Genomic DNA, 15,790 nt, shown 5'->3' with positions numbered 1-15,790 from the left:
CCCAGTCGCCGTTAGCGCGCCGCCCCCCCCGGCGCGGGGGCTGGCGCCTCCCCTCTGCGGGTTAGGGAGCTCCTGTGCCTGCGCTGAGGCTGCGGTGCCCCACGTTACCAGAGAAGGACCCGGCGGTTACCTCAGCGCGGGGTTCGTTTCACGGCCTGGAGGGCCCAGCACTTCCTCGCACCCGGCTTTCGCCCCTCACTGTTGAAGGGACTCGTACTTTATTTGGGCGTCCTGTGGTATTTGGGCAAGACACACAAACTCCCAGTTTTGGCAGCAGTGGCCCTCGCAGCCTGGCCAAAACGCCACGAGGTCCCATGCCAGAGCTGGCGGCTCAGGTGTGTGGCCGTAGGAAAGCTGGCATGACTAACTGCAGCAGCAGAGCTCGGCTTTACCAGCACTATGTGACTGGTTTCTGTGCTTTGCCGCTAGCTGCCCAGGATCTCTTCAAGGAGCAATGCTCTTTTTCTTTCTTGTATAGCAGAATAACAAAAGTTTACTAAATTCAGTTGCCACATTAGGCCTCAATTTTCTTAAACTGTCTTCACTGGCTCCAGGATACCTTACGTATGTTTAGAGGATAAGGGAGGCATCACATTAAGCAATCTTACACTGTATCTTCCTGTGTTATCTTCTTTCTTCTAGACTAYCTTCTTGCCTTCCCTTCATCTTACATTTTACCTCTCATCTGTTTTAATCTTAGCCCTGCAACTTTGTCCCTACSCCCTCATTGCTGCTAGAGGCTATTGGTCACACTGTCTACTGCAGTACTGAGCTGAAAACTTCAGCTGCACAGATGACAGCACACTTTTGAAAACAATATTTTTTGTTCTGTTTGTTTTCTGTCTGCATGCCAAATGCAGGTTGGATTGCAGTCTGCAGAAAACTACCACCCAAAGATGTACACTATCATATTTTCTCTTTTCGAAAGAGGGCCTTAAAAGCCTGGAAAGCTGCTGATGCTAAGTACAGAGAAATATTTTTTCCAACGTTTTCTTCCTGCATAATGACAAATACAGGTGAATTATGTAAGTGTCATTTTTTAAGGTTGCATATAGCCCACCAATGGTTACGCATTCCTGCCGAATTTCAAGTACTCATTACAGAGAACTGCGAATATCAAAGATAAATAAATTCATACAAGTTCTCTCAAAGGTAGCTGTCCAGGTAGCAGAAAAACAGCCAGATTAGTGCCATAACTGAAGAAAAAGCTACTCTCTGAATTCAGCTAGAGGCACCAGAGTCCATCCAAAGAGACATATTTAAGATACTAACTACGTAAAAAGTCTTAAATTATGATTCTCATAGCGTAGTGTACAAAAAAAGAAGAAAAAAGAAAAGGATAATCCAGCAGTGAGACTAGGAGCCACAAGAAACCAAGCTACATGTCATGTGGTGCATGACATGCAGTAAATTGCATTCCTTCTGGGAATCAGAGTAATAAGTCTTTCTAGCACCTCTTTTATCAAATGCCTAAGATCATTCCTATAGGCAAGAACCAGGAAAAAACTTTCAGCTCATTTTTGGGTGGTCTTATAGCTGCTGCCTCTCTTACATCCAAATAGTAATTCATCCCTCACCAAATGCATACTGGCTCACAGATGGACTATCTTCTGCTTGTAGCATTGTCCTCTCAAAATGCTTCCTCTGCACTAATGCTGTTGTTGTAGCTATCTTAATGTGTGCACCATAAAAGCAAAGTGCTGGCAAACTTTTATGAAGTGATGCAATTTATTGCAATCCTTGCATATTGCTCCAAACTCCCGAAGTTGTCTGGGCTTGTGTTTTACAGAGCTGCACATGGTGTGGCAAGCATTATTCTTTGCAAGCTGCAACTACTATTACATATTGCTTTTTAATCTCAAGTCTTTTTGCTTGTTGGGGGGGATTTTGTTAAGTATCCACAGGATCAGAGTATAGTCCTCCTTCTATAAGTTTCAGCCTATGATGCGCAATAATGTTTGACAACACAGCTGGGATTTGCCAAGCAAGATTAACTGTGGATCATCCATCATCCATCTCCATATCATCCATACAACCATCTATCTCCAAGCTCTTTTTCCTTCACTTGAAATACAAAATGGTTGACAACTAGTGAGGATGTTGTGGAACCCAGCAATATTTTCACTTTTTTGTTCTTCCAATGAGGAACACACTTCTCCTCCCCCCCCCTTTTTTTAAACATAAGGTGTGGTACTCACATTTCGTGTTCTTTCTCCGAGACTGATTTGGATAATACTAGATTCATGCAATGTAAAAACACTCGACAGTACACATTTCATCTGAATCAACCTTATCCCAGATCTAGTATTGCCAGTACTTCTGCAGCTGGGATAAAATGATTACAGGTTCATATTTGTTTAAAACAAGTAGTAGGGTAGTTCTGGAGAATTGGTTTGCCAATTTGATTAGCCCTTTGCTTTAGGTAGCTGCAGGGTTTTTGATCTAGCCATAGATGCCTGAAAAATGAATTTATTGTATCATCAAAACATGACCTCACCCAAATGAAAACAACCATTAAGTGCTTTGTGACCAGAATGTACCTTCCGACAATAATCAGCTCTTTCTTTTCTGCTGTCATTTCCTACTTGCTGTTACAGAATGAAATGCTTTTCCGATCAGCTTCTCTCTTTTGCTTTGAGGTGGGGTTTCTAGCAGTTCAGTTCCTCCACTTGGTGCCTTCATAAGTTAGTTTTAGAAGAACAGATTCTTCAGAAGTCCTTCAGAATCAGTCTGATAGCCTGTCCTGTTTGCTGTCACTGCCCATGAACATGCCCCATGAACTTATAACTACTAAAAACTACTATATTAGTCACTTGATAGATGATTTTCTTACTAATGCGCCTCAATAAATCAGCCAATGAGAAGTTCCCACATCCATAGGTGTGTTTGTAACTTTTATCCTACTTGGTATAGCACCCTGGGTTAACACATTTCAAATGGTCCCTAGAACAAGGGTAATGTGTGATACTTCTGGGAGCAGATTATAAACAGTTAAACCAAAAGGCAAGTAGGCAGCCTGCAACTTCTTGTTCAACTTGGTTTTTAGCAGATTTCAAAGCATTTGGCCAAAGCCTACTCAGCCGTTATTCATGGGGTGTTCTCTGTTTCTACAGCTTACCATGCTAAATGGTCTGCATCCAAATATATGGATTTTTTTAATTCTACCATGAGGTACTGTAGTTCATCATATGCTTTAGTAACATGTTTATAGCATATTGGGAATTGTATCTTTGTTCTGGAGGCTTGTTACTGACTCAATAGGACATGGAATGAATGTGGGATCCAACTGGCTTCCTCACCCTTAGTCCCTTCTGGATCCCATTCCTCCAATGCAAAATGAGGATTCCATTTACTTCACATCTTTTCTCCCCCAAATTCTTGTTCTATGAATGTGTTTGCTTGCTTACCTATGTTTGGAAGCATCAGGGGCTATGCCTGTGACAGTTTTGAAGGCTTTGCTTTAGAGCATTTCCCTCAGATCACTGTTCAATGTAGATTAATCAAAATTCTATTATTTTTTGTATCTTATACTTAAGCCTTCTTTTCCTTTATTTGCTTTTTCTTAGAGCTGTAGCATGATTTACATGGAGACACCACTTCTGAAGACTCTGAAGTCTCAGATCTTATGACTTAACATGGTTTGACATCTATAGATGCAGAATCCTTGAACTGTTAATAACGTGCAGCATCTGCTGTGGACAGATTATCAGGATCTTCTCTTTTAGTTGGAAAATGAGGGAAAAACTGTGGATGTTCTCATAAGCAGTGTGGTGCATGATCTTTCAAAGCATGCCAGGAGAGTCTCAGCGGAGTTGTGTTCACTCTACAGGAGGTCCATTTCAAAGCTAGCAGAAGTCTGAGAAAATGTGTTGCAACAAAGCAGCTCCTTTCTGGCATCTCCATTTTCTCGAGTCTGAGTTTTCTTCTGTTTCTTTGTCTCTGATATGGAGCACACCTCTTCTATTCCTTATTCATCTTTTTTGCTAGTCTGTTTGCAAAGCAAATAGGGTACAGATCCTCACCTATAAGACTGCTGTCACATTTAATAATACATTAATTTCACAGCCCAGACTTGCGATCTGACTTCTCTGTTTACCTCTCTGTGATAACAGTGGGTTTAGGTCCACTGAAGGAAACTTTTCTCCATTGGGAAGTAACTCCTAGGTAATACAACCAAATTAACTTGTGTGACTTATTAGGCAACAAACAAAAGACCTAAAAAACATGCCACCCCCAAGTCCATAGAGTCCCAAAATTAACTTTGACACTCAAGAGTATGCCCATGCAGTGTTGTATCTGTCCTTCAAATGCCGCCTTCTTTGGTGTTCAAACAGACCTCTCTCCTTGGATAGCGTAGAAACCCAAACAAGACAGAACACTTTCCTGCATACGGGGAATGGGCATACATATGCCAACACACACACTTGAATTACTAACAGCACAACCTGATGATGTTACCTTAATATCAAACAAACAAACAAACAGAGAGATACACTTAAAGCTGCTACTTGAAAATAATATTGGCTATTACCTTAGAGGGAAAAGACTATTAACTGTCAGTTTGCAAAAGACTGTTAATCATGGCTATATTGATTCAAAGGGAGGGGGGAGGGGAGCAACACCATTTTCATCACTCACTTGTTTTACAGAAGGTATATCAGATTACGTGTGGGTACTTTACCAGCACGGGGTTTTGCCATAGAGCTTAGGCACTGTGTTCTGCATTTGGATGAATTACTTCACAGAAGTGATAGTTTAACATAAGGTTAAGAAAAAAGCTATTCTGATACTGGGTGACTGAATTCTGTTAGCTAGACTCATTTTTGATTATTTTCCAGCCCAATCAGGAGACCAAGTAGTGAGTGAAGCTGATATGATTTTTCTCCCACCTCCCTCCAACACGTGCACAGACACACACATATACGTCAAAGTAAGGCTATATGATTTTGTAGCTTAGTGGCTGTGCAAGAGAAGAATCCATTCACATTAGGTGGGGATAATTTTTAAATTTCTCTCACCTCCATGAAAAAAGAAAAGTATATTTTCAACTCCAAAATAATTTTTTGTTTTCCAGGCATTTGTAGCAACACTCAAGGAAACTGGTCTAACTCCATAAGATTAGTCTAATGTTGATGCTTACTATGGATGGATTTGAAAACAGATTTTCYGTATTCTAAACCACATCTTCCACTTCCCAAAAAGTCTTCTGGTCACCTTAAATGAAAGGCTATGTTGGTGATTTTTCTCTCATTTCTTGATGAAGTTGTTCTGTTTTGTGCAGACTATTTAAATATGTTATAGCTGTGCCTGAGATGTAAGGAGGGGAAAAAATAGTCACAGCCATCTTGTTCACACATTTTAAGAAATATAAACCCTTGGTTCAAACTGAGTATATGAGTCAGAGTGAATTTCAACTGGTCACTCCTTCAGTGTCTCATATTTCTAAGAGTGCCATAGTCACGAGGCTAGTGGCTCACTGATGCAAGGGCATCAACACTGAACTTATTCTGGGCAAATCATATTTCAGCATGTTCTAGTGTAACTGGTGAATTAATTTTCAGAGACATGATTAACAGCCTAAGACATGTTTCTTTCCTTCTTACTGTCAAACTTAGGAAAGTGTGGATTTCAGTGATCCAAGCACATTTGTATCTTACATTACAACTTCGGACAAGAAAATAAAATGATATCATAATGGACTAAGCTAGCAAACTACAAGAAACATGCAGGGAGTAAATAAAATATGTGCTCCAAGAAAAGTGAAAAATACAAACAAAATGACTTTTCGAGAAGCAAAGCATACAGTATGAGAGAAAGTAGACCTGAATACCATCCTGCATTTGAACAGAGCTTCTATGTTTGGGAGAACCGAAATCACATTAAAGAAATTCAGGCAATATCCTAAGCAAAACATGCATCTTCTAAGAAAAAACTAAAATTGTCTTTGGATCAGAGTTGTAGCCATAGCAAAAATTAAGGCGATCATTCAAGAAACAGCTATACCCACTGACTGAAGGATTACCCTGAATATGAATGGAACACATGCTTATTCTAAGCTTAATCCTACTGGACATTTTAATGTGGTATTTGAAATGTCAGGAAGGGTTTTAAAATGAAATAAATAATGATGAAAGCAGGCAGGTAATATGCATATTGGGATGAATCTTTCCAAAGAATGATCACGTGTCAGAACTAAATATAAGACTAATTCTTGAGAAAAATGTCCTTTACAGGCTACTAACCAGTCTTAGATTTTGCTGTCCTTTTTTAAATACTTTGTTTGAGGAGGACAGGAAGAGCTGAAGATAGAAAAGATAAGAAACCTGCTGAGAGAGATGACACGGAAAAGGGAAAACTAAAATTTCTGCAAATGGATAAAACCCATGATGAATAAATGATAGTAAAAACAGAGCCATGACAGAAAACAACAAAAAGTGAGGACACAGCAGAGCATGATGATGTACATATAGATACACCCAAAAAGTTTCACGTCCATGGAAATGTCTTACTTATTATTAAAGTGCCACTGATCCACCTATGTAAAGTTATTTTCTTGGAGTTTCTGAAAATGTGAGATTATAATTTATTATTGAATTTAGGAATTGAACTCAAGCAGCTCTAATTACTTTGTGTACCACCAAGATGACACACTCCTGTTACTATTCTGTGTAGCAGGGCATGGTACTTTGACCCAAACAATATACCAACTCATGATACTCCCTGATACTCTCTCTGTTGCAAGCAGCACTAGAATAGAATACTATCTTTGGATTTGGCACTGATAGTCAAATACTCAGTCAATTGAGCTGACAAATCTCAGCCATTATTACTGTTCAGTAGAGCTGAATATTATTTTCCACTTAGAAAGGTTTTAAAGAGGCATGTCTGTCATATTCTTATACCTCCCAAAGCCTATCATACACAAGCATACATGCCAGCAAACAAAATAAATTTCAGAGGATAATGCTGCAGCTTTTATGCTTGGATGCAGAGAGCCACAATGAATATATTTGATTTCTCCATTATAAAGATGTCAGGACTGTGTCCAGTCTGGTTTTGAGTACTTCCAAGGATGGAGACTCCACAACTCTCCAGGCAATCTGTTCCAGTGTTCAACCATCTTTACAGTATTAAAAAAAAAAAAAATGTTCAGATGGAACTTTTTGTTTTCAGTTTGTGCTCATTTCTTCTCCTCCTGTCACTGGGCACCACTGAGAAGAGTCTGGTGCTGCCACAGGTATTATATGTGGAGTCACCTGTCTCCCTTCTTCCACTCTTGCATGCTTCCTTTTCATATTTCAGTTTAGTTAGGAGCTCCTTGTTCATCCATGAAGGCCTCCTGTCGCCTTTGCTTGATTTCCTGATCACTGGGATGGACCATTCTTGAGCTAGAGGGAGGTGACCCTTGAATACCAACCAGCTCCTTGGACCCCATTTCTCTCCAGGGCAGTCTCCCTTGGGCTTCTTCCCAGCAGATCCCTGAAGAGGTCAAAGTCTGCTCTCCTGAAATCCAGGGTTGTGATGGTGTATATCCCTCTGTTTACTAGGCAGTAGAGATACGTTAAAAATATTAAGTACTTTAATGTGGCTGTTCTATATCTGGAAAGTACTTGCATTACCTGGAAACAGTCAGGCACTTTTCATTCCATTAATACTTAAGACAGATGTTAGGAAGACTTACAGGAATAAACTTTTTAAAATTAACTGATTATAGAGAAGTGGCACATAAGAATTCTGAAAGTGCTGATTGGAAACCTTGCTGATTCAAAGATCTTTTTTTTTTCCTGGAACTTTCCTGGTAGTCAAAGATTATTAAAAGAGAACCAAAATACTAATTTTGTGTTAGTATTCAGAAGTACAACCAGGATGACAACAATAATTTATCCTTTAGTTATTTTAGTGTCAATCCCTAGTCAGGAAATGGAAGGGATTGCCACGCTAGAGAACCGAGGTGAAATAATATTTGTTATGTTTGCATATAAGAGTAGGTCTCATTGAATAAATCTTTCTTTCTGTGGCAGAAGTAAAAGTTTAGAGGCATCTGAGTTAGTACTACACAATATTCTGATTCAGACGACAACACCACAGAAAGCAATAAACTGTAAAATAAATGAATTAAGAACTAGCCAATTGACAAATTCTTCTCAAAAATATATCAGCATATGTGATTTACGCTTCCATAGGATTTGTTTTTACCACAAAATACGTTTCTCTCATCGTCCGGAATACAACCCCATTCTTATACAAATCAGTAAAACAACAATTAGAGAGAGACATATAAAAAACCATGGAGCTACATAATGTTTTGTTTTTTACAATCAGGAATATTTAGTAAACTAGGTTTATCAAAGAATACACTTTTTAATATAATCCAATAAAAGAAAAAAGAATGAAGATCTTACCTCTACTACACAAAACCAAGTCTCAGAAATAGGGATTCTCTTTTTTTTGTTTTTAAGAGAAGCAAGAACATGAAAGTAGGCTGGTCATGACAGCTGCCAGCTACCTACAACTACTGCAATTATACAGACAGGGTTTATTTTACAAACAAACAAAGAGAGAAAGCATTAATCAGTTCATCAAACAAAAATCACCCCACTGCTATCCTTCAGTTAATGCAAAGCCTAAAGCCTCTCACCTTCTTTTCCTTCCTCTTCTCACCCCCAATAATGTCATTCTCTCTCAGCTTGGCCTGTGTTTAAGGTTGGGAATCATATGCTTTAGCTGATTCTCGGGTGTGTACTATTTCTTCACAAAGGAAGGCAGGCTATTTTCCTAAGTTCTTAAAGAATCCATACTCTCTGTTACTTTAATGTCCAGGCACAGTGTGGATTCAAGAAGGGCTTAGTGTAATCCTTTATTATATACCAGAGAAGTGGACAGAAGGGAAGAAAAGTGATTCTACCCATATATATCAGGCCACTGAGATCAGTATTTAACAGTATATCCAGTTCTATAATTGCTATTGAAAAGATGATTTTGAAATTCTTGGAGAGTATATCAGGAAGAGACAATTTGATCTATTCCTCTTGCCCTTGCATTGGTGGAAGGATTCCTTACTGAGTTTAGCTTGCCAGAAAACAGGTTGGATGCCTGCTCTTAAGCTGGAAACATCCTTCAGGCAGCAATATAGGTATGCGTAGCTGGAACAAAGAATACAACTGACCCCATCCTTTAGTCATGCCCCTAGGATCAGTGAAGACCTGCAGGATCTTATAATATTCCATGTTTGTCTGTACAACAAAAGCACTATTCTTATATGTATTTTATATAATGTTTATACGAAGATATTAAAGAAATATTTAAAAACAAGTGATTCATCAGCAAGCATCAATATGGGCAACAATAAATGCTGGTCACAATAAAATTTAAAGTTTTAAAATAAAAACTTTTAAATTAACAATTGTATAAACTATACTTTAATGTTTTTTGCATTAATGCAATTAGGAATCAAAGATCACAACGTCTCAAATAATCTATGAAAAAGAGGGTTAACTAAATCACATTCTTGTTATATAAATTTAATGCCAGGCTAATATTCTGTGTTGTAGAAATCATTAGAAACCAGGTGAAGGAGCAGCCATGATTTTTAAGGAGAAACATATCTATTTGGGTTACGTCTGTACCTGTTTACACTCCCTGTATTTTTATACTCTACAGAGCAAAAGGTAGAATGGTTTTATATGTTATAAAGTTAAATAATTGATATATTCCTCCTCTATATTTTTTAAATAAGTTTCTTAATTTATGATTGACCACTGAGTATCCATTGAAGTAGAATAGGTGGATTATTAACCAATTAGTTTAAATTTTAATTTTTAATGTTTTTCTTTTTTAAAAGCTGTGTGGCACATTTACTAACAAAACCCCAAAAGGACAGAAATACAAGCATGATATTCGTCAAAGTTTTATCCAGAAATGAAGCATGAGCTTTGCAAATATCCCTCTATATATTTTCCTTATGTCYGTATAAAGGCATACAGATAGAAGGATTTGGAGCAATCTACAAAATTACTGGTCATATACAGAAAGACTATCCTTCGTTCCAGAGCCACCTTACAGGTGATGTGAGAATAGGACTGTTTGAAATCTAGTGCTCAGAAATAACCTGGAAGTGCCATGTGTAACTGTTCAAATTAGGGTAACCTGACACAGCTCTTAGCACTTCATTCCATTAAAAACAACTATTGGAATAATGAATTTAAAACAATAAAATAAAATATAAATTTAGTTAGCTACATTTTGATGAAGTTTTAGAGTATTTCCTGCTCACAACAGTGACATAAATGCGGAAAAAGTTATTGGCCTTTGCTAATTCACACTTGAAATAGGCTAGAAGCTGACTTACAACCCCTTCTCTTGGGTAGCCATTCTTGTCACAAAATGGAAGATTTATTTTTTCTAATTTTAGTTATCTAAAGGTTAGGTTTCTCAGTCTAATCTGATTCAATATTTAATTAAGTAGGTAACATATCTATCACTATAGTCTATCGCTAGCAGCTAATAATCAATCTCCTCCAGGCAGGATTCACTCATTTTAACCGTGTATATATATATATATATATATATATTTATTTATTTATATATATATAAGCTATTTTGCCTACACTAGTTAAGCTCTTTCCATAGTAAATGAGAAGAGATGAGTATCTCCAGAGGGCAATTCATCCCACCTGTCTTAAGCACCTGTTTTTATGATGGAATGAATTGTCCTCCAGAGATGCCCACCATATTTTAATTAAAGCTTGAAACAGATAAATAGTACATAAAAGCTATAGACCTCCTTTAATCAGGCAGTTACGATGCTTTTTCCAGTTTCTTTACTCATCTCAATGCAATGCAAAGTAGTTAGATGTGAAGGCAGATGTGCCCCATGCTGCAAGTCTTTCTTCCTGTAATGGGGTGATGCAGCCATGCTTTTAACTTCTTCTGTCAGCAGGCCATTTTTATTTTGATTAGAGGTGAGCTTTGAATACACTTGTACCTTTAGATATAGATCTATTTTGGGAGCCAGTACAACCAAAATACCTTCATTCTCCTTAGCCCTTAAACTTTTACTTAGTCATTTTCATTAGAAGTCTTCTGGCAAGCCCTACCAACCTGACCTCCACACTAGAAAAAGACATATTTCAATCTTCAAGAATCCTGCTTCCAGCTACTATCATTTTGTTTTTCACGCCAGTTCACTTTCAGATGAAGCTGTATCCCAGTATAGTCTGCAGATCTTAAATACTAGAAAAGTCCTAGCTGCTGTTCATCCTATTAATTTTCCATTGTATTTTAAACAGTCCTTATTTATGTAGGAATTGCTTTTGGGCTGCTACTTTCTGTTGCCTGATCAACTGCTTGAGGTACATGTCAGACACAAGGCCTTAACTTGTTCCAGTTCAACAAAGTTCTGCAAGAAGATTCCTTTGCTTCCAAAATTAATAAACTAGTTTTTGCTAGATCTTTTTACCTTGTGAATTTCCAGACTTTTACTTCTGTTGTATTCTGAGGAAAATAGAAAACCATGACTTTATGAAGAATATATTAATATTCTTAGCTGAACTTCGGTTAGCATGTTTATGCTGAGACTGTAGGCTACATAGATTTTTGCAGTTATTAGATATATGAAAAGATAAAGTGATCCTTCTCTTGAAGTAGACTTTACTCTAAGAATATCAAAGAATGGACTAGGACTAGCTCTTAAATTTCAAGACCTTCTAATTTTTTCTACCTGACAACAGCTCTGTATAAAAATTATGGTGAAGCTACTAAGGTTTTTTGACTTTGCAGAAGTGTAATGAGGGAAGATTTAGGTTTAAGAAGTTTGCTTTATATGGAGAAATTAAATTGAATTGTTGGTATGCGGACACGTAGAAGTTCCTCTACTAGCAGAAAGACTCTCGTAACCTTTTTAATCTTATTTGATGGTTAGAAATGAAAGAAAAACTGTCTTTATTGAGTTGGAATGTCTTGGATGCTTGGTAAAATTGTTTTTGGAAGCACCTAAGTTCAAAGTTAAGTTATACTAATAACATAGCTATAGTGATTTAGTAATAGAAGCTAACATATATTTGGTTTAAATGAGTGTAATAACAGTAGATAATCTAATGTTTTAGGAATGCTTTGGTTGATTAGGAAGTATAAAAGGTATGAAGAGAAAAGAAACATATTTCTTTGAAGCTTTCCCCATAATTTTTTTATGAACATGAAGCTATACTTTCTGCCAGGTCATTTTAAAGGTAAACAAGCAAACAGGCTAGATCTTTGATTTTAATAATTACAAAAATGAAGCTTCACTTCTGGATTTCTGCTGAATTAAACCTATAACTCCCTTTAATAATCCTAAAGTGACTAGTCGAAAATGAAGAAGAAACAAATGTTGACTGGACCCTATCTAGTTATAATCTGAACTGATGGTCAAATTTTAGAACTTTAAATACTGATGCTGGGAAGAGATGGAACAGTCAGTACTACACTCTGGAATGGTAGATCAGGAAGCCTTATAAGAAAAAGAAATTTGTTCTTTTTATTTTCTTATTTGTCTTCCTTTCTGCCATGTTAATAGTACTTAAGGCAACCTGAACTGTGAAATCTGGGGGGCATGTCCCAGCTTCTGAGTCCAGATACTTTCTCCAGCTGCATTCCAGCTTCATGTCAGATTGAGGCCAAGTCTTTGTCTTCCTCCCTTTTCCCCTCGTGTTTGTTTATGGAAATTTAGGGAACAGGAAGTGATTTGTTTGTATATCAACCATGCAGCTGGTGCCAACARATATTAACATATGGGAATTTTTTTTTAGAAACCATAAAAACATGTCTTGCAACATAATATGTCAGAAGATGAGGAGAAACAAGGACACTCAACAAGAAACAATGGTTAAGAAGAGACAGAGAAATGAATTAGTAAAATATTAAAAATATTAGGAAATAAAAGAGAGATCAGCAAGTCTGATTAAAATTAATCAAAGAAATATAGTTGCAAGCTAGATTAGCTCAACTGCTTGGGGGAAAATACAAGGCAATTTTGTAAATAATTTCTAAGATTTTTAATTAAGGTAATCCATTTAATAAGAAAACCAATACAGCTTTTAGATGGAATAGAAATGAGAGAATGGGACTGGTGATGAGAAAAATGGAAAACTCTTTTAGGAYTGCTGAACTTGAACCAGTGCTTCATCTCTGGCTATTTTATTACACAGAAGAAATATAGAGATTCTTCTTTTTTTTCCTTTTTCAACTCTGCTTTCTGCTCTGCAGATTGCAATTCATTCCATAAAACTCAACAATGAGCTTAATCAGCCAGCACGCTGAAACATTTTAGAGTCCATTTTTTTCCAAATAACGTTAAGCAAGTAACTGAAGATCCAAAATTGGAAATACAGCTGCCTTTGGCTCTTAACAGTCAGTGGGTGACTCAGATCATAGGTGGGCTAATTTGCCATCTGGAGACGCTACTGAGAGAACATAAGGACATGCATGAGGTTTCTGTCTCTTCTCCCATGTCTATAAATGGATCCTATGATGACCTAACATACAATTCTGGTACAAGATAGGGTATATCCAAAGACTAACCAATGACTTGTGACACTTTCAGCTGGTAGACACAGAAATCAAACTTAATCTAAATTACATATTTTTTATAACTGGTATTTTTCCAGAAAGCTGAAAGAGTTGCATGGGTTAGCATGGGGAAAAAAAAATTCAACCTTTTGTAAGGTTAGTTATAAGCGATTCAGATTCTGGTATTCCATGCTAACCAAAGCCCCAAATGATTTTTCTTACTCAGCATTTGTGAGTTACAGATACTAACATAGTGCTCCCTCCTTTTTGATTTTCTCTCTTTTTCTGGGGTCATTCAGACTACAGGAATTTCCTAAAACTAGTAGAATGTCTTTCAAGTTTCAGTAGTAGAGAGAGAAAATTTTAGTCTGATTAGAGAGGCCTTTCAATTAATATCATTAATAGGAGATTTTTCTCCCATTCCAACAGGAATTAATTAGTTAATTGACCCTCCTGTTGGAATATTTTTCCCATGAAAGAAGGTTTCTTTCTCTGTTTCCAATCAGATTTGAGCTGATGAGGAGATCTGCCTGATGAATCTTTTCCAAAACAAGTGACACACATGGGGAGTTCTTGCTGAAGCATGCAATAGTTGTTGCAAGTGGATACAGCTTCTCACACTTTATATTCAAACTACATTCAACTAAGCCACTGAAGAGTCCTGTGATCTGGGCTCTACACTCCCTTGTAGAGGTACAGAGACCAGATTCTCCCTGGAACTATTTTTTGTGCCTAATGCTCCATTTGGAGGAGGAGAAAGTTCAGCTAAATGTGTCCCCTCTGTAAGAAACAAGAGAGGAAACTCAAAATCATGAAGCAATGAGTGTGTTCAGCTCCACATTTTCTTCTGAATCCATATCACAATATCCTTTCCAGGGTTTTGTCATGACTTCAGCTTTAAGACAAGATGCTTAATTTAGATGCTTCAACTGATAGCTTGAGATGCTACTGGCTCAAAATCTCATGGGAGACCAGCCCTTCTGCTGCAAAAGTACTGGAAGAACTGCCTCAGCCTCTGCCAAGAGTGAGATTATCTAGCTCTAGTCTCGTCACAGAACAGACAGCTCAGCTCAGTTCCCCAAACGTAACTGCTAAGTGTCATTTGAGATGCCCTAGAGAATTCAGGATGCCCTGGATAGCCTATACACAGAACCACCAGGTATGACACAAGTCTATGGGTACCATTCTTCATTGGCCACTGGAGGCAGGGAGAGATACCGTAGGTGCCTATGTTTAGGAAGCTGAGTCAGGTCCATGTTTACCATGGAAATGAACACACTTTGAGGAGGGATCTCAGATCAGTGCGCTGACATGGCACCTTTCTGCCAGCATGAGCAGGAGCAGTCTCTTGAAATGCTTTATGGATCCAGCAGATTGTTCAGCATATGACGGAGATGTGGACAAGCTGAGATCTGGCGAAGTGGTTGGCATTGTGGTAAACTGTGCTTCAGATGATTTCCGCAGCAACTGTCTTCCCGAAGATGATAGCAGACTTGCTATCATGTGAGGTAGGAGACTTGCAAGTGTGATTTTAAGTACATGATAATGTAATTGGCCCCATGAACCCATATATTCTGCAGGTTCCTCCACAGCTGACAGAAAAACACAAGTTACCTATGTGGTTCCAGAGAAATTGCTTGAATGGATTTTAGTCAGGTAAAAATGGAAAAGTTAGATTATTTGGGTAATAATGATCTCGTCACAATCCTTTGTGTGGAAACCCTTTGCCCAAGTCCCATGTACGTTTGAGACTGAGTTTGAGAGACTCTACTTGGGGCTCTCTGAAACTAGACACCTCAGCACTGCTGAGTGGTAGGATTTAGCAGTCTGAAAGCAGCTTACTCAAGAACTTCATTCCACTTAACTGGCTGAAAAGGTCAATCTGATAATTTCACCACAGCTCAAATCATGCAACAGCTGCCCAGGAATGCAAAGAGGAAAGGGAACCACTGACCTCTCACTCCATATTCCATAAAGCTTCAGTGCGGTGATTTTTCAGCACGTGAGTGCATCTCCATTCCTAGTCAGGGAGCTCTGCCTGTGGTTGAGTCATGCAATTCGCTACAAGYGACTGTTCCTGGCTCAGCAATTATCTGCATTGCTCTCTAAGCCAGCCAGCCAGCATTAAGCTTAGCACAGGGATTAAGTTCAAACTATCCCACTGGACCTTTTGATTTTGCTTGTGTCTTAATAGGGACTCCGCTTGGAAGATTTAAAAAATACATCATTATCCTCCTGATAAAAG

This window comes from Apteryx rowi, unplaced genomic scaffold (genome assembly GCF_003343035.1).
Source record: "Apteryx rowi isolate R43461 unplaced genomic scaffold, aptRow1 scaffold_453, whole genome shotgun sequence".
NCBI classification, from domain to species: domain Eukaryota; kingdom Metazoa; phylum Chordata; class Aves; order Apterygiformes; family Apterygidae; genus Apteryx; species Apteryx rowi.
Note: the sequence above shows the minus strand (reverse complement) of the source record.